This window comes from Stegodyphus dumicola, chromosome X1 (genome assembly GCF_044657685.1).
Source record: "Stegodyphus dumicola isolate Sdum_Otavi_A_Nest chromosome X1, ASM4465768v1".
Taxonomy (NCBI): Eukaryota; Metazoa; Arthropoda; class Arachnida; order Araneae; family Eresidae; genus Stegodyphus; species Stegodyphus dumicola.
This window is the reverse complement of record NC_140780.1, coordinates 213,103,270-213,123,694: the sequence shown is the minus strand read 5'-3', so window position 1 is coordinate 213,123,694 and position 20,425 is coordinate 213,103,270.

The following is a 20,425-nucleotide window of genomic DNA, read 5'->3' as shown; positions in this document are numbered from 1 at the left end:
ATAATATTTTGACAGTATATAACTTGCTTAAAATATACCTTGAAGTACGTTTAAAATATGCATTAAAATATGCATAGAAATATGAACCCTGTATATTGGGATACGCGTAATATAACACTGGTTATATACATTTTATATATATACAGTAGCTACTTAATATAATACAAGGTAAATATATAACATTATGCGGTTCAGGATACATTAGCACGTAGTAGAGAATACAGTACTCGTCGCAAAATGTTATGATCATAGTGATTTGTCTTCGATATATAAAATCGCCTATAACTTGGATGACACTAACATTACACATGCATAGATAAGTGAAGAAATACTGATACATGGATAAATAAATATGCATACATTAAATGCGTGTTGGAGACGCATTATGCATTAAGTATATAGTACATCCAGACGTTACACTAATTGGGGTAATTAAATTAATTCATAAACATGATTGAGTAAACACGCATACATACTTAGAAACATATAATGAAGGTTATAATGGTTTGAATTTGGATAAATAAGGTCACCTATATAAAATATACCTACAGGGGTATACATTTGCATGAATAAGTGCATACGCATAGGCGCATTGAGTGTATTATATACAGCCTACGTTAGTAAATTATTACATACGTTGTGCATTGATGCACGTTACACATATAAATTATTATAAAGACTTGTATATGCATAGTCATCTATTAGATACACATTACACATACTGGAGTAGATAAATAAATACATATATATGGATATATAGGTACACATACATTGGGTATGCATTGAAAAATAATTAAAAATTTGACTTAATAAATGAGGTCACCTACATTGGAAACACATTACACATGCAGGGGTAGATAGATAAAATATATACATGGGTGAGTAATTACACATACGCTATTAAATACACATACTCTTTTAGATACACATTGGGTATATGTAAACATTGTTATTAGATACACATTGATTTTGCATTGCGTATTGAGTTTGTTATATACAGCCTGTGTATTGAGTATATTATATACAGCTTATTGAGTATATCATGTACACGGGATACACATGACGCATATAGGGGTATTAAACATATACATAAATGAGTAAATACGCATGACGTATGACGCATCTACATATAAATATGCGTTGAAATATTCACATTTATGGTGAATTATGCTTGATTACGTTACATGTTTGAGTACACTACATCTGCATATAAACATACGTTGAATAATTCTCATATATGAGGAATTTACACTCATTGAATACAAACGTAGTATTATAAGACAAATTATACATTAGGACAGACAAGACCCAGTACTCTTATGTTTTATGATAATCTTATACGACTTGGCAGAGGTCCTTATCATGTTAAGACAGTTTTTCATCATCTTACTGATCTTAATTGTTAGATGTCGTTGTTTCACTAGAAACTTTCGGAAGGGGTGTTGATTTATAATAGGGAATTTGACACGCGTTGCAGTGGTTGAATGAGCAGCTGATAAGGTAGTGCTCCGGAGTGCCTACTTCTCCGCATGTGCAATCTGTTGCATGGGTTCCAAATCTGTGGAAGTACTCTGGAAATGGGCCGTGTCCGGTAATGTACCTAACAAACTGTGGGTTGGTGACTAACCGCATCGGGTCTACATACCCAAAATGATAGTACGTCCTGCGGCCTGCTATGCTACAATCCCACTCTTTCTGCCATTGTGCCGTAGCTTTGAGTCTGAGTGACGTTTTCAGGTGGGAAATAGATCAGGGGATGTTGACATGGGTGTGTGCCTCTCCAGTAGCAGCCTCTTTAACAAGGCGGTCTGCCGTTTCATTTCCGTCATGTCCGACGTGGGCCTTCACCCAACGTATTCTAATGTTCCTACGTATTTTGGTACTCACGTAGATCATTTTGGATTTCTGTCATTATGGCCGAGGAATGTTCCTTGATACTAATAGCGCGGAGAGAGAGGAGAGGCTGTCAGTTTTGATGAAGGCTCTATAAAGATTTTGATTGAGCGCATAGCGGATGGCTTGAGCTATGTCCACAGCTTCTTGAAACACACTATTGTGTTCACGCAGCTTCCCTTTCCATTCTGTTACAGTAACTCCAGCTTGCATGGCCACGTAGGCGTACCCGACCTGATCATTAATCTTGGAGCCATCTGTATAAATGATCATGTTCCTAGACTGTCCTGTGTCGGTGCCAAGAGTGTTAATATGGATGCCAAGTCCTTTCTGAACAGGATGGACGTGTTGTTTGAGGACTGGCGTTTCGTAGTCATCCGGGATGTAAGTATAGTCGTCTAACACGGCGGGGCGTTTGAGTTGTTTTATGGTTTGCAGTACTGCTGCTTCTTCTATTCTGATGTGGAGAGGAATCAGGCCTGCTAATGCGTTTATTGCGTCCGTGGAAGAGGTGCGATATGATAGTCCGTGGAAGAGGTGCGATATGATAATCCGTGAAAGAGGTGCGAAATAAGCTTTGATATTATATAATGTTGAGAGGTTTCATTTAAAATTTTTATTTTGTCAGTGTTATCTGAGCCCTGCCATTGTTCTTGTTCTTCAAATTGTATTTTATTTAGTTCTTAAAATTATAAGACTGGAATGGAACTTATTCATTCAGTGAAACGTTTTCATTCAGTGAAATCCGAAGTTTCATTAGCGGTGATACTTTTGAAAGTGTGTTCGAATAGCCTCCCAGTTTAACTCTGTGTTTAATTATGCATCCATTTACAGTAGGGTCATATACTTTTATCAAGTAATTTAAAATATTTAATGTAAACTTCTTTACAACAGAAATAAACATAAAAATATTTTCGGTATTTTGTAGTAATTTTCAGGCAAATCAAATTTAATTGAAACGTTGAAATAATCATTCATTCACTTATCCTCATTTCGCTTATCTTTATTCACTCATCATCATTTCTTTAGCACATTATCCATATCTTATTGCAAGGTGAACAGATAAACAAGGTTAGTCTTTTCTCCACACTTATGTAATTTACTAACAGAAGTGGGAGAAACGAAGACACAAAGGAAGTAAGGAAGAAGTTGATTTTGAGGAGGATAAGAGTCAGTGACGTCATGCAAGAGGAAACCTTGTAGTATAGTAAAGTTGCCTTATAGTGCGTGACCTAGTTCATAGTACTAGAGATGAATAGTTGCTTTAAAAAACAGAGCATTAAGAACTCAGAAAACGAGTTTCCAAGCCTGAATTTTAGGCACTGGGGAGTTCTTTTGATTCAAACTCTATTCAGGTACTAGTTGAAATTAAAATGATTTTTTTTATGCGTTAATGTGCGCTTGTTATGTTTTCAGCCTGAAATAACAGCTTTGGATTCTGTATAGACACTTTAATGCATGTACGATTGCAGGCTTTAACATGAGCTTATTATTACTAATAAATTTATGAAGGCCATATTCCTTGTCTAGACGATTATTGCAAAAGAGGGTTCATGGTTTCCTCATTGCAATTCTAGCTAAACTTTCTTTACCCGGTCTCCATGAAAAGAAATTCCCTTAGGCAGAGAATTTGATATGCTTTGCAGTATTTTAATCAACATATTTGCTAAAGGCTAAATGAACATAACTTGACTGTTTACACTAATTCGGAAATTTCTAGCTTTCATTGCTTGTTAAAACGTAACACACTGAAATAAGAAGGACACAAATAGTTACTTAACAATGATTTGAATCTTTGAATCTCAGTTTTATGAACAATAAAAGTTGTAAATCATTATTTCATATAAATTATGATAAGAAATAAACAAAATATATGACTTGGTTTTGAATGTTTAATTATTAATTTTAAATTAGAGTGAAATATAATTAAATTTGGTTCGTTCGAATATATATACATAATAAAAGGTTGTCATTTGCAGAGCATTGTGATAATTCTGAGTGTCTGTCTCAAGGTTAATTGCATTGAAAGCTACATAAAAATGAAAAGCGATATAAATTTAGTTAGCTGAGGAAATTAAATTGTACCAAAACATTTCCTTAAATTCATATCTAATCATATCATTAATATTCATTCACTAGAAAAAAAGAAAAACACTGAGTGTTTAAGCAGATAATGGAACCAAACAAGTATGCTTAAAAATACAAGCGCCAATCGAAATTGCTTTTATTCCTAAAATATTAAAACTAAATAAAGCAAACTACGAGAAAAACCAACGAAAACGTGTTAATTTAGACCTCTTTCAGGAGTTACACCTTCCAAGAATACTTTAGGGCACCTCATTCTAGTGAATTCCTTTAATTACAGAACGCAGTTATGCCTAAAGTAACACATAATTGGAACATGATAATAACGGAAAAGGAATACTCTGACGGACATTATTATCTGTGTCTGAGTTTTAATCAAGAGACATGCCTAATGATACTGGGACTAATGCGATGTGGTTAATTGTTAGTAATAGAACTGAGAAGTCTCTCGAGACTAATTAATGCTCTCAGAAGCAATAACTTCGAATGTGGAATGGTAAAACAACTGTTGGCAATGTATTTAGAGACGCCATTTCTAAAACGTGATGAATGGAGAACAACCTACAATAATAGGACAAATGAAAACTGAATCTGGGAAGGAAATGTTCTCAGTTTTACACTCTGTTGTTCAAGGAACTATTCCCTTTGCATTTATTTGGCTGAATGCCATAAGGGCTCACGGTCCCAGATACTTATATTATTTTGTTATCAAAAGTCTGAAGTTTTGAGACACGATGAAAGTTTCAAAATTTGAATCATATCTGCAACCTCCCATCCAAGCAAAAACTATTATACATAGACATAATTTTTATTTTTAGACCAAAGAGCGTTAGCCCAGAAGGGCAATTAATTTCGTTTTGGCATTTTGCGTCGAAAACTTTAAATGTACTTTCCACGTTTCAAATTTTTACCAACAAATATTATCGCCTTGTGTTACATTTAAAGAAATTAAATAGTGTAGAATCTGCATAAATGTATGTATGTTTCTCCCATTGTGATAAAACAACGGTACCTATAGCTATCAAATTTTGGATAACGTTATCCTGCACCGTATATGAACATCTGGAAGTCCTAATTCGAAATTTGGAATTTGTTTTGTTATCTATTACATGTTTTGTAATACTTTAACGAATTCTTCATTAAGAAAGGTCAGTGATTTTAAAACGAGCAATGGCAACACTGTACGAAAAACAAAACATTTTTATTTCCAGGGCGCGAGATGGTGTATCGGAAATTCTAAAGATATGTTCATTTTAAAATTATTTTTGATATTGCTATTGAATTGAATTTTATGCTTTAAGTGCGAAGAACATGGTATTTAATAAATAAAGGTAACACACAAAACGTTAATAAAATGCCCCTTTGGGCGTAATATAAAATATGAGAGCTTTCAAATTATATATATATATATATATATATTATAGTTTAATTTTATATATATATATATATATATATATATATATATATTATATTATATTATATTATATTATATTATATATTATATTTTTAAGCTGTATCAATGGTGTGTGCGTTAATGTCTTAAAATTTTAAAATATAGATTACATTATGTTAACAAAAACAGCAGAAGCAATTTAGAAAATTTAAGTAATCCATAATGTTATTTGGTGCTACATTTTTATGTATTGTTAATTGAATTTTAGATAGTTTACTTTAGAAATTTTAGGTAACCTTATTGGAATTTTCCTTAGTGATACGGAGTTGTAACTATTACTTTGGAAACTGATGCTTCGTTTATCTATAAATTCGAAACTCATATCCGCTATTAATTAATTTATGTCTGCAATGTTTAATGAGTCAGGAGAAAGACTGAATGAAATGTATTGACACAGGAACGTTTATAAACGAACTGAAGAATATACGGCATCTGAAACTTTGCTATAGCATTTTATCAAAGCAAAGATTTAGCTTTATAAATTACAAAGATGAGAAAGAGAGTTTTCCGAAGCTTGAAGAAATTGCGGACTAAGCTCTTCTTTTTGAAATCAAATTGTATGGTTTCTCTCTAAAGATTTAGCATTTTAATAAAGTACCTTTTTAAAATTCAGAGTCAGTAATGAATTTAATCAATCAGTATTTTTGAAATATTGTTACTAAGTTAAATGATGTTGTTATTAAGAATATTGAAGAGAAAACATAATTTACCACATATATAATCAAAAAAAGTGATATAATTGGTGAATGAAGAAATAGCATTGTTATTTAACATTGTGTTTGTGGTGTAAAATATTTATAATGTTAAAAGTAACTTAGTCTCGATCCAGAATGGTGACATTGTACAATCACTTCTTGCTATAGTAACTGTTCGTGCTCAGGGGACGTTTGACAGTTTCATAGGAAATTGGAAAGAATCGCTGAGCGCCAGAAAACCGGAGCCTGGATTTAAAGCTCGAAAGAAGAACAGAAACATTTCATGGATAAAAGTATTAAGAGCTGACATTGAGAAATAGAAGAAGAACGTGAAAATATATAGATAGTAGTCTGAGCGTTACATAAAAGCCTGAAAACAATAGGAGGCATAAAAAAAGCGAAAACCAAATGCTTACTTCCTATGTAAAATTTCATTGCTTGATTTTTCGAACGTTTTCAACAGTCAAAAACATACTACAATGCTAACATATTTATATTTTTACGATAGATAATTAGAACTATTTTAAGCTTTTTGGAACACTTGGTTTCAGTAGTATTGCAAACATTTTAGTCTAGAATTACTCAAAATATCAAATATATAAGTGAATTCAATAGCAAAACAAATGATTAAAAATAGCCTGGCAAGAACAGTACAGTTTTTGCTATTTAAAATCCTTGCGTGTATATTGTTGGCTGTTCCGCATACAGTAGATCCAGAATTCACCTCCTTTCGAGGGCATAGCCTCCTTTCTTTCATTTCCTACTTGCAAAATCCTAATAAACTCATGAAAGGAAAGGAAAGGAAGTGATAGCACATATGGCTGACAAATCGGAAGATCAGGAGTTTGAATTCCTGTGAGGACACATCTGATTTTTCATGTGTCTTGCCTACAACAAAATTCTAAATAATTCTATAAGTGGTGACCGACTAAAATATGGTGGACGGTAATTCGTTATGACTTGGGTTTAGCGACTGAATATCCTCTTTTCCTATTCGCCGTCTGAGTGTGGAAAATGTAAGGAATTTTCGACAGTTCCTTAGCACTGTAAATGGTAATGTTTAGCAAATCGGAAGATCTGGAGTTCGAATCCCTTCGAACTCTCGTTCTTTGTTTTCCAAAATCCCAATACTTCCTATATGTTTATTTTGACATACAACTATGAACATAGAGGCATTTAGGCATATAGTTATGTGCATTATTCATATACCAGCATAGTTTCATAAAAATGTGTTGCAGTGCTAGTATTTAATTAATTGCGTGAGTAATAAGTAATATTACTTATATATAAATATTTTAATATGCATATTTACACTTGGAGATGCATATAGTGTTTATGTACATCTTACACGTCCTTCCCTCAGGGGAAGTTATTGGCTCATTTTGATTGAATTATAAAAGCGTTTATTATTGGAAAGTATTTTTATACTTAAATTTTGAAAGTCAATAGAAACACTTCCCGGGGTTTGGTACCTTGTCGTGGTCTGAGGGCTCCACCTCCTAAGGGAGGTGGTCTAAATCCAAACCCCAAAAGAGATTGACAATGGATAAGAAAGTTCAGACAGAGACTTCTGTGCAGAGTGATTTGATTGAAGAAGCTCGGACTATAATTAGCGAGCTAAAGACTTGTTTGGAAGATGCAAGTAGAATTACAATTGCAATAAGAAAGAAAGTTTTTAATACACAAGAAGTGTTGTTCAGTTATTTGGTATCTCAAGCATTGGAGATCGAAAATTTAAAAGGAAAATTAGAAATATTGGATAAGAAACCACAATATGAAAGATCTTTTGCTGATGTATTGAAACAGCAGAAAATAAGTGATAAGAAAACGTATCAGAGTAAAGGAAAAACTAAGAAAGTAGAAGAACATGTTGTTCTATTGTATCCGAGTAAAAAAGGAATTTCTTCTGAAGAAGTTAAATTAAAAGTGGTAGAAAATATTGATCCAGTTGAGTTGAAGATTGGTATTAAAAATGTTAGAAAAGTGAATAATGGTGGATTGGTTGTACAATGTTCGAAAAAAGAAGATATTGTTTCATTAGAACAAGAAATAAAAACGAATTCTCCTTTAAGAGACGAAATTCAAATAAAAGCTCCTAAAAAGAAACAACCTAAAATTATATTATATAATGTGGAGGAAGAACTGGATAAAGATGAAATTTTGGAAGCAATTAAGAGACAAAATCAAATATTTGAAAGTGGTGGAATTGAACTTTTGTTCAAAATAAAAGCTAAAAATCAAAAAGTACACTGGGTAGCAAATATTCAACCAGACAAATTTGGCCCGATCATGAATCAAAATAAAATTAATTTGAAATGGTATAGAATTACAGTAAAAGAATATCTTAATGTTGTAAGATGTTTCAAATGTCAAGAGTATGGTCACTTTCAAAGTAAATGTGATAAAGATTTGATATGTGGTAAATGTTCAAAAAGAGGACATAATTATTGGGAATGCAAAAATGAACCTGAATGCATTAATTGTGTACAGGCGAATATCAAATATAAATTAGATTTAGAAACTAAGCATTCAAGCTTAGATAAAAATTGTTCCTGTTTTAGAAGACAAATGGATCTTATGATAAGAAGAACTGACTATGGGTAAAGTTCTCAAGAAAAGGAAGGAAAAGAAAGAAAAAGAAAAAATGGTGAATAAAATTGGATTATGAACTATAATTGACTATTGTAAAATTTTATGTTTAAAAATGTTAAAACAAATTGAAAAAGTTATTCATTTTGTTATGAGGTCTCTGTGTATTATAAAACTTATATTAGATTATATATTATTGTACAAATAATAATATTACGACAAGAATGTCATTTGTTATATGTTGTATTATTATATGGAAAAGTGTTCTATCTCCTAAATTAGGAATATGTTAATTTTAATTTGATTAAAAATTATGTATTATTATATCTTTTGTTGTAACAAGTTGTTTCATTAATAAAGTATTTTAATTTGTTGGCGAGGCTAATGGATCTTTCGGCCAGTAACAAGTACAGTATGGTGGTTGATTTTAATCAATTAGTAGTTTCAATAAGCCCTGCATATACCACTAAAGGTCGCAGGATAAAATACCAGTCATTACCAGTCATTACACGTCCTTGAAATGCAAAGTGAAAGCAATGGAGTCTCAATTTTAATGTTATAAAATTTCACAAAGCATCTATTTGTCTATAAATATAACATTACTGTGTAATGTTTCAGAAGATTTTACGTTGCTTATTATGCAATAATTTGCATTCCTTTTTAGTTTTGCATAAATTAAAAAGATAACTTTAAATAAAAAGATTAAATATAGGGTCTTAGAGACATTCCTAATCGACAATAGAGAGGCTGATTGCACATTTCTTAGACGATTTAGCTTGGCTGTAAAAAAAAAGAAAATTGCTTCAAATTTGTTTTTAACTGCAACTGCATTTTTGAAAGTATGCTACTTGGCCTTTTTTTTCCACGCAAAATGTCGCTTTTGATGAAGCAGTGAATGGAAAGCTATGTTTGTGCTCTTTCCTAAGAAATTATTCGTATCTAATTAAAAAAAAAATTGAAAGCTATGGGTTTTAGATATCTAAAGCTATTGTAGGAAATATTGTCAACAACAAAGGGGAAAAAAACATCAAAATTTAGCTTCAAGTGGAAAAATTGTTTTAAAAATAAGTATCCAAGGAAAAAAAGGAATGTTTGAAATGTCGCAAAAGTAAGATTTTTAATGTTCAAAAATCAACCAAATCAAAGGACAGTTGCAAAATTAGTATAGTGCTCAGTGTCAACTGTAAATAAAGTGATTAATGCATGTTTGAATCCTAGAAAGGCGAAAAACATAATATTCATCGCCTTTCTGGAGGACATATCACCGAACGCAGAATGCGCTGCAGAATTCTTATGAGACATATTTATCCGATCAAAAATGGAAAACTGTTGCCCCAATGAACGAATCTTGGTTGTATTTAAATGACTGCAATAAAAAGAGATCCCTTTCATATCATCAAAGAGGGGCGAGAATCTTAAAGTATGGCTTAAGGAATCTAAAGGAATGTTTTCTGAGGCAATAATAATTGTTGCTGATTTTTCATATAACGGCAAAATGAAAATAAAGAGAGTGGAAAAAATGTTAAGATCAACTTTGAATTTTCTCATTTCTTATGTTATATCCAATTTTCAAATATAAAACACTTCTCTTTACACAGTGTGATCAATCAGTGGAACTACATGAAGACAAAGAAAGCACTATTAATTTCCTAAATTCCTTAAAATCTACTGTTCATTTCCTAAAAGAATGGGACAAGAAACGGGTGTCAAGGCCATACCTTTCATACTCCTCCTAAATGTCCTGATTTATTACCAATGTATTTTTGTGCTTTTGGACTTTCAAAAAGCGGGTTGTCCAAACGTCGACCTGCCCCCTCCTTAGACTTTGGAAATCTGTTCGAGAACAGTGTGATAAAAATAACTCTTCCGATACTAAAAAAGGCTTTATTGTCATGGAAATTACGGTATATAAAGATAGCAAAGAATAAGGGTTATCAAACAGAACATTCAAAGAATAAAACTTTTAGGTAAAATATTTCTGTACTTACAATGAAAATCGTTTAAAAAATGAGCCTCTGTACATTTCTGCCACTGTCTTTTTACTAATTAATTGCATTTTTGCTAAACAGATAAGCACTTAGTTTTCCTGTACAGCCTAGTAAACCTCAGTCTGCTAAATAAATTACCTTTTTGAGTACCGGTTTGCCGTAGATGTCATTCAATGAGTTGTCGCTTTATTGGGCAAACCACAGCGATAACTCTTTACTGAAAGGCGATATTATGTACATTCATAATGTAATCCTGCAGGCATTCATTTATTCATGCATACTCATAATGTAAACCTGCGTATATTTGCTTGTTTACTGGTGTACTCTTTCAGCTAATAACGATAGTCTGATACTTTCTTTATAAGACACTCCAGAATGAGAAGTGAGGCCTTAAATGCTTCAACTTTTAAGGTCTTAATATGTTTAACATAATAAGCGACGCACCAAGGAAGAGTAGTCCGAATGGAACGAAACGAAAATCGGTAGATGTAATAGACATTTATTGAAAACGAATCCCTAATAGTATCATGGAAATGGAATGTTTTTTTCATGAAATACAGCTACAAGAGAAAAAAAACCAATAATGCGTTGGCCCAACTTCGGAAGTTTTCTTTTCCATGTTACTTTCATTTTGTGTTATAATGACTACTGTCTAAGCTGCATTTTTAGATTAATCTCATGAATATTTCTAAAATCACATAATGAGACAAAGTTCTGCTAGTAAATTCAAGCTACAGTGAATGTACCAACTCAGAACTATTGATATTCAACATCTGGCTCAGAACTTTCATCCTGATGTAGAGAATTTCTATAATAGTGTTCACGACATAACCACAAAAGTTAAAAAAGACAAATACATTTCATAACACAAAAGACGACGCACTAAGGAGTTATACGAATGGGATGAAAATCGATGTAATGAAAACGAAACGCTAAATAGAATATTGTATTCCTGAAAATTGCATTCAGGAAATGCAGCTATAAAACAATCAACAATGTGTTGGCCTACCTCTAGCGCTGATGCAAGCTGTTATCCAGACGAACATTGACGGATGTGCTCGTGCGAGATGACTTGCTATACATATTCCAAATGGCGAGTTAAATTAGCGTGATATAGGGACTGTTGGAGACGCCTGCTCATCAGATCCAAAACATTCACTATTGTCGAGAGATTCTGATGACGGCGTCGGTCATTGAGGCTTCTGAGAAGCACAAAGACAAGGAATAGAAAAATGTGCTGGGCATTATCCTGATGAAAATCCCATGGGTCCATGAAAATAAGATCGACGTTATGGAGCGTCGACACACCGCCAGTCTGTAAGGTGTAAGGGTGACACGTGTGACAACTAAAGGGGTCCGACTATCAAATTAGATGGCACTTCATACCATAAATCCGCGCTGTTGGGCTGATTTGGCTGATGTCAATCGGATGAGAATCCCACCACTGTCCTGGACTTCGGACCTAATTTCAATGCAACACTCATCGCCGAAAACCTATATCGAATGCGCCCTCAACGATTGCAAACCTGCCTGGTGGTGTGCAACGAGGTCGGTGCAGTCGGTGCAATGACCTCCACTACCTCATCCCTCTTCGCTGAATTGCCTATAAATAGTCGATGCAGTCACTGGTGTGCTTGTTACGTTTCGCGTCATTAAGATCTTCTGCAAGCGCCGATAAGACGCTGTTATAAGTTCTCTGGCTTTTGGTCGGCGTCTACCTTTTTGACAATCTATCTGGCCATGTTTTATCCACTCCTGCCAACACCATCGAATGGTAGCTTCGCTTCGATCCGAATGTCTAGCGGTCTTGCAATTTTATTACTCTGCTTCCTTTAGTTCAGTTTCAACTTCCTGTCTGAAATAGTAACGTCTTCTTATACTGTCTGGGAACCAGTCTACAAGTCATTGGTACAGGCCGCGTTAGTCGTCGGAACCGCATTAGCATGGAAATTACGCCTTAGCATTGGAATCTACTCTATTTTACACACCATTTTAATCGAAAGAAAGCGTGTTTTTTTATTTTACAGAGTATATATCAGAAACAGTTAATGGGTTTTGAAAATGAATAGCTGTTCAGTAATGTAACTACCAATCCAATATGCATGAAAGTTTTAGAGTTTGTTTTTTGAGAGGGTCGTAACTATAAAATCTAAAAATGTTTGGGCACAAATAGTGTGTTCTTTCAATTGCAACCACAAGAAAGTCGCTTTCTCTTACAATTCTTTATGTTCTAGCACGATAATTATGCAAGTATCCTTATACTGTTCTCTAATATTAATGAAAAATCTCTAATATCAAAGAAATAAATCTGTATTATTAACGGAGCTTCGAGAATTCCCTTTTAGCACTTTAAAAGTTATCAAAAGAAGCGAAAAGTGAATTTCATGAACACTTTGGTGCTCGCAATATTAATTTTGTAATATTTTAAGTAAAAATTTCAAAAAATCGGATATTATGATCCTAGAGACAAATAATATATGAATTAAAAAATCTACAGTCGCCCACTGATCTGTTGGTGGTGGTCGCAATGTGAAACAAGCGCGCGTCTAGGCTTTGAAACTTACTGAGGTAGTAGGGGGGGACTTACCTTATTCCGTGCGCAGTTTTAATTAAAGACGAAATTAAAAAAAAGTAAATCTGGAGTTCCATTCTTGCAGTTTTATTACAGAAGACTCTTAGTTCCTAAAATGTGTTTGTATTAAAATCGTCCGGAGAAATTCCGAGCCCTTATGTTCCCCAGCCTTAAACCTAAGATTTACTGAAGATGAGTTAAGGAACTTAACAGGTTCTTGTCAAAGTATTAAGGATTACAATAGATGTTCATTACTATCTTTGTCTTGCACTCGATGTGTTGCTTAGGATTCCTATTTGTTATTTCAAATTTTCTTACAATGGCATTAATAATTTCTTTGTAAGGATTTATTTATTTTTAACTATTTATTTTATGTTAAATAGATTTATTGTCTTTTTCCTTTTCCGTTTTTCTGCCAGGATACAAAATTTAGTTCACTCGTATTCAGATGAGGTAGAAAGAGATGGTATTTAAAGGAAGGTTTTAGACTGTCGAATCATAGCGTGTTCCGCCCGCTGAAGGTCGCGTTACTAGTTGAATCTTAAGCCAACTTGTGCGTTTTTCATTCTATGTAGCCTTTGGCTACTTAACTTTCTAAGTGTGGGTACTAAAATGTGCTTTAATTTCAATTCATTACTTTTAAGTTACCCCATGAATTACTGAGCTTTTATAAAAGGTTCTATTACACCCTTCGCATATTCTCTATCTGTTTACTGAACATAGGTTTAAGTGCTTTTGTTAGGATTGAGTCTTTACTTTATGCTTCCAAAGAAGATGAAACCCTACATCTTAATTGTAGATTTCATGTAATTAGTGTGTGAATTCTATTTAGGTTATAAATATGAAGAATATTTAAGTAAGAACAACGAAAAATAATAAACTCAAAATGTAGTTGTATATAGTCATCATCTTCACTCTTAAAACGTGAGAATATTTCATCTGAAGTACACATCCTCTCATTTATAATTTCAGAAATCGAATTACTGAAATCGTTAGACAATTAATTCTCCTCAAATCGTCAAAAGCGAAATTAAAGCACATTTTTACCGATTCAAGGATAATTACTGTTTTCACGGTATTCCAAGACAAGCCTTAACCCGATTATTTGCACACGTCTGAAACACAAGATTAGATGAGAAGTATTAAGCCTCATTCCTTGTTTTATTCATAATCAGGCTCCTTTTAAATATATATTTCTTTTTTAAGTACAATACTCCACATCGAATTTTATTTTCCTTTTACTGTGTTTTTATGAACAATTGAAAAGGAGCCTGAAATAGACTATTTTATGACATCCCTTTTAGCACTACTACTTTTACGTTTTTTCCGTCCTTATTTGAAAAGAAACACTTTCTGAGAACTGCATCTTCAGTTATGGAAGGTTGCTAAAAATTCGCTTGTCTAATGTCAAAAAAAAAAAAAAAAAAAAAAAAAAAAAAAAAAAATCCAGTATTTTTTTACCAGTATCTTTTGAACTGGGACGCTTCTGAATATTGCTTCAGTATCAGAACAATATCAGAAAGGCATGCCAGTAGTGTGTTATTTTGACATAGTAAATTCCATTATTCATTTTTCTTCTAACAGTTACGGTAATTAAAAGTAAGAAATTTTCTTCAAATACCGTTGAGAAGTTCAACTTATACTTGAAACCATTAACCCAATTTTATAAAATGCTCTTTTGAATTATGCAATTACCGTAAATTTAATGAAACAAAGCACAAATATTTACCTAAACATTCAATGAGGTAAAAACTACCTAAAATGACATAACATTACATTATCCTCAAATTCCTTATCAATTAATTATTTGATACACTTTTGAATGAAAAATCTAAGTAAAAATAATAGTGAACTCCCTATTTACCGAGGAATTATCGAGTACGACAATAACGGTTAGTTAAAAATTATGGGGAATCCATAAGATACGTGAAAAAAAGAGGATTTACCTATATCATAATTCATAAAAAATACTATAATCAATTCACCTGTATTTTCAACCACTGGAGGAAAATTCATTAGTAAATTAAATCAGTATTAAAAAATCCAAATTCTGAAAGACTGAACATTGCTAAAAATGAAGGATTATGTTGTAAAGCACTATGAGATCACCGCGCGCTGGAGATAAAAAGTTCCCCCCCCCCCGTAGAATGTTGCCATTGCTCGCTTGGAAATCCTTGAGTTTGTTAATCAAACATTCGTTAAAGTTTTACAAAATATGAAATCGATAATAAAACAAATTCCAAATTTCAAATTTGGTCTTCCACATGCCCATATTCGTAGGAGGATTACGTCATTCAAAATTCGATGGCTCTATGTACCGTTGTTTAATCAGAATGCAAGAAATATGCATAAATTTATGAAGATTTTTCATTATTTAATTTCTTTAAATATAATTCAGAACTCTAACATTTGGTGGCAACAGTTTGAAAAGTGAAACGGACATTTATACTGATGCAACGCAAAATCGCTAAACGAAAATAATAATTCAGGTACAAAGCCCCTTTGAACTAATAAAAGTATTACAATGTAAAAATGGTATTATTGGTGTTTCATAAAATCAACTAGCTGTAGTGCCCATATTTATATGTCGCAGTATCAAAATGGTATCTTGAATTTACCGAGAATAACTACTGTATTTGAAATTTCTATTGCCTTTGTCGCATTTATACTTAACTGACACTGATATAGTTATGGCAATAGGTAAGTTACAGAGATTAATTTTTGTTTGATATTAGAATTAATTTAAACTTTATGATTTTGAAATATGCGTAAACCAAAATAAAGCATGACTTTTTAAAATTAAATATATCTGCTACGTTCCCTCCAGTTAAGGAAGTGTCGAAACTCTAAAGCATTTAATCTTAAAAATAAAGGAAGATGAACTAGGACCATTAGTTATGTCGCTTCTTGGGAGTTTCTGTCGTACCTGACATCACTACCACGGTTTTCCTTTATTAAGGAAAAGTATCCTCCCTTTCATGTGTTGAAAATAGTTTTCTTGGTATTACTTCATCATGAACATCACAGGAGTCTGAAATGAGAAAGAGCGGCACCTCTTATTATGCCATAGGAAAACGACGTCACGACAAACGGCGCCTTAACAAATCTTTCAGCAGCACGCAAGCAGCTGCTTGCATTATCACCCTGTGAGTGTCGAGAATACTTCTCGATCCATAACATCCTAACCCTTCACACTTCACGCAGCATTTTCTGCTCAGATGTCAGTGGCTAAGTGTACAGTGGCGTGTGAGAAGGCTTGGAAAGATTGCATTTTTCATATACTGCTTGCATAGGAGGGCAGGTCACGAGCATATTTCCATCTTTTGAATTCCCATGCTTAGTAAAATATTTCTAGCATCATAAAAAGAAAAATATTCACAGTTTTTAAAAGAAGTTCTTTAAACTTTTTTGGATGAAATTAACGATTTTGACAATTTTTTAAAGGCTAGTTTTAACAATAAGTTAATGTTGGCCTTTTTTTCTACATTATATGAATATTTACCATTTTAGGTGGGCAAAGTTTGAAACTAAACATACAACGTATATATATGTATATGTATAAGTGGAAATGCAATGCATGTTTTAAATTTTGTTTTAATGTATTGAAAGCTTCTATGTAATTAAAACCCATCAGTGGCCGAGCGGTAGAATCTCTGAACACTAGTAGTTCCACTCAGGATCAAATAACGGCAAACGCGTTAGTTTCGTGGGAGGTTTCGTGTTTTTTTGTCATGTATAATGTGAATATAAGTCAGTTTCTCTTAGAACTACCTCCACGAAGTCATCTCTCCCGTTCGATAGGTAGCGTTCGATGGCTTAGTTACACTCAAGGTAATCCAATTGTACTTCACCTATGTGATTAAAATTACATTATTATTACTTTTGTAGAGCAGACTCGTGCTGATTACCCAAGATATATTCAGATAATAAGCGGATATCAGCCTTTAATGTAATTAAAGTTCTTTCCACGGCCACGAAGACCATTTATTAATACAATAAATTTGTTTTATTGTACTGAATTCTAATTTAGGCCTTGAAGTTTCAACTTGTTAAAAAGACAAAAGTCTTACTAACGTCTAACAAAGAATTCTTTTGTATAGAACACAAGAGTCTGGAGTTTGAATTATATTGTTACAGTATATTTCCTTTTCCGAAAGTCAATCGACTGTGGATCGCAGTACCAACAAAGTACAAGAAAATGTGCCCAGCAAAACAGCATGCAGCTATACCATCAATCACCATTCCCAGACGAAACATAATTTATATAAGATAATGTCGCAACCGCGGAAAGCCTTTTTATAAACTGGACCTAAAAGCTTCAATATATTTTTAAAGTTGCCTTTCACGTTATTTCTAAACACAATTTACAAAAGTTCTAGACTATGAAATGAGTTCTGCTGTGTTTAAAAAGTGGGCCTCCAATGAACCTTCAGATTTTAAGGGAGCTAGGAGGTTATGGTAGACATTAAGCATTTCAAAATATACGGCAAGATTTCATGTCTTTTACAGACAGATTTAAAAAAGATGGCCAAAAAATTAGGTTTACATTTTTTAATATTCCTTATTTGATGTATGGTAATCTGACAAATTGTTACTCAAAAAATTTTATTTCTCGAATTTGTAAAACTAAGAAATAGATAAAAAATTTAAAAGCGAAATGAAATTTTCAAACAAATTAACAACATGTATATGAGATTTCATTCCTCCACCGATGTGTAGCTTTCATTGGTGTTCTGGTTACTCAAGGTTGATTATAAGTTCGTTGGTATCCGATTAGAAATTAGGGTAAGTTATGAATGCTTCAAATAGCAATGCTTTTGCAAAATGGAAAATCTTAAAATTCAATTGTATGAAAGTCACCTAAAGCGGGTATATCAACAGATAAAAGGGATTTGATATCCTTGGACTCTATACTAGAATGCTATCATTCTAAATTGGAATGGAGCTTAGGCAGCTAGCACTCAGGTGCCTTAACTAAGTAATCAAGGCCTTTCAGTGGCTCATTAAAGTATGAGGCCGAAGGCCAATTAGAAAGTTCATTTTCCGTTGCAAATCATAATGAGCTAAACTATTTGCAAAATGATAAAAAAGAGCTATGTAGACTCTTACTGCGAATATAATCAAGCAATTTTAATTGGTTAGGTTAATTGGTTAAGTCAAAGCAACTCGAAGGCTATCTGCCTGAGGAATTAATACCTATCGTGGAAGACTTTTAAAGAGAAATTGGCTAGCATACACGTTACGCAAGGTGAAAAACAAACATTCAGCCCGCCTGTTCGTCGGTATTCGACCTCAGGCCGAACTACCAGTGTTTAGAGACTTCACCGCTCGGCCGCTGGTGGGCCCATTTTTGATTGGAATGTAATAGTTGAATAAGTAAACATATAAGTTTCTTTTTAGTACAACTTACGATAATTCGCATTTCCTGAATTAACATTTATTGCTTTATATATCCATATATGTGTTCAGTTAAAAATTGAGATAAGAGGTCACGTGCCGTAGAGACAATTATAAAAAGTTTCTAAAGCGAGGAAACATTTGAAAATCTTTGTTTTTCCGAATAATTTATCAATATTCATTTTTCTAAAAAGGAAAGTATCCCCTTCAAAAGCAAAAAATTAGATTCCTTTCTAACAAAACTGCTGCAGAAAGAATAAATGCTTCAAACTTGAAAATGAAATCCGAATATCAGACTTAGAGTTTATATGCATTTCACGAGATCTGGATTTCTTTCTCTTTGAGAAACTCCATTTAGTATCATTTCATTCTTTTGAGAACTAAAAATAGTTTTTTGAGTGATCATTAAGCTACGGAAGTGAATTAAATCACATTTAGAAGAAAGGACACTAAGAAACTGATAAAAAAAATTAAAGCTTTGTGTGAAGAAAATGCTACGTTGTGGAAAATGTGAAAGGTTTTGTACAGGGAAAGGAAAACTAATTTAGTGGCCCATAGAAAAATCGTCAATACTTTTGTCACTTCAGCAAAAAGATATAAATCCCTTTCAAGCGAAGTCTCCCTAATCCAAGTTCAAACATGATTCTTATAAAACGTAAAGGAGTAAAAGATGCATATTGGTAACTTTAGTGTAAAAAAGAAAATTACTTCTGCTGCTATCAGCAATTTTCCGAATTCGTAATATTTAAACAGATAATAGATATTTATTATGTAATTTTAAAAAATTGATGTATATTATAGCTTAGATTCCTTGGAAAATGAAACAATATTTTGAAGACATTTTAGTAACAAAACGTAGACCATATGAGTCTAATATAACAACTCGCTATATTTAACTAATATGTAAATTATATATATCAAATTATATATATTAAATTATATATATTATATATATTAACTTATATGTAAATTATATAAATATTATCGCATAAAATCTATCACACTACTTATGGAGCTTAAAGATTTATCAGAAGTAAAGTAAAAGACTTGTCTATGCTTTTCCTAATAAGTTGTAATTGAAGTCTACGCCTGATAAATCTTTCTTTTAACATTTAAAATATGTTTTCTAACCTTTCCAACCTTTCTATAAATTTTGTGCCTCACCAAACTTCATTTACTGCAAACCACAAAATCTGTCGATATTTTCTAATCCAGTGTCTCTAATTTGCCTTAAATCTGTGTTTTAAGATACATTTCAAAATTAGTTCTTAAACTATTAATTGACTATTTTTAATATCCTGAATTAAACTACTATTTAAGGCATTAAATTCTAGTTACAGTTAATCGTTGCAGCTTTGCATGATAGTTCGTTTCTCACTTTCTTCAAATCTGTAATTTTTTTAGATAATTTCCGTTTTTTAAAACCATGTGAATTTTAGGAGACACATGAACAGAAGTTTTTCCTAAAATAATTTTTTTATGATTACTAACTTTGCAAGGTATTTCTCCCGCCTTCTTGACATGCCTTCGTGATGTAATGGTGAGCAAACTCGGAGCGTATTTGAGAGATCCGAGGTTCAAGTCCCGGCGAGGGCATTGCGCATTTTTCATGTCTTCTGCTTTCGAAATAACCTAATGTTCTGTACAACTTTTATAAACATCATCATCATAGTAGGAGAATATTTTGTTGTGATATAAAGGACATACTTCAGAAATGACATTACTTTTGGGAAGCTAATGATCATTCAATTCT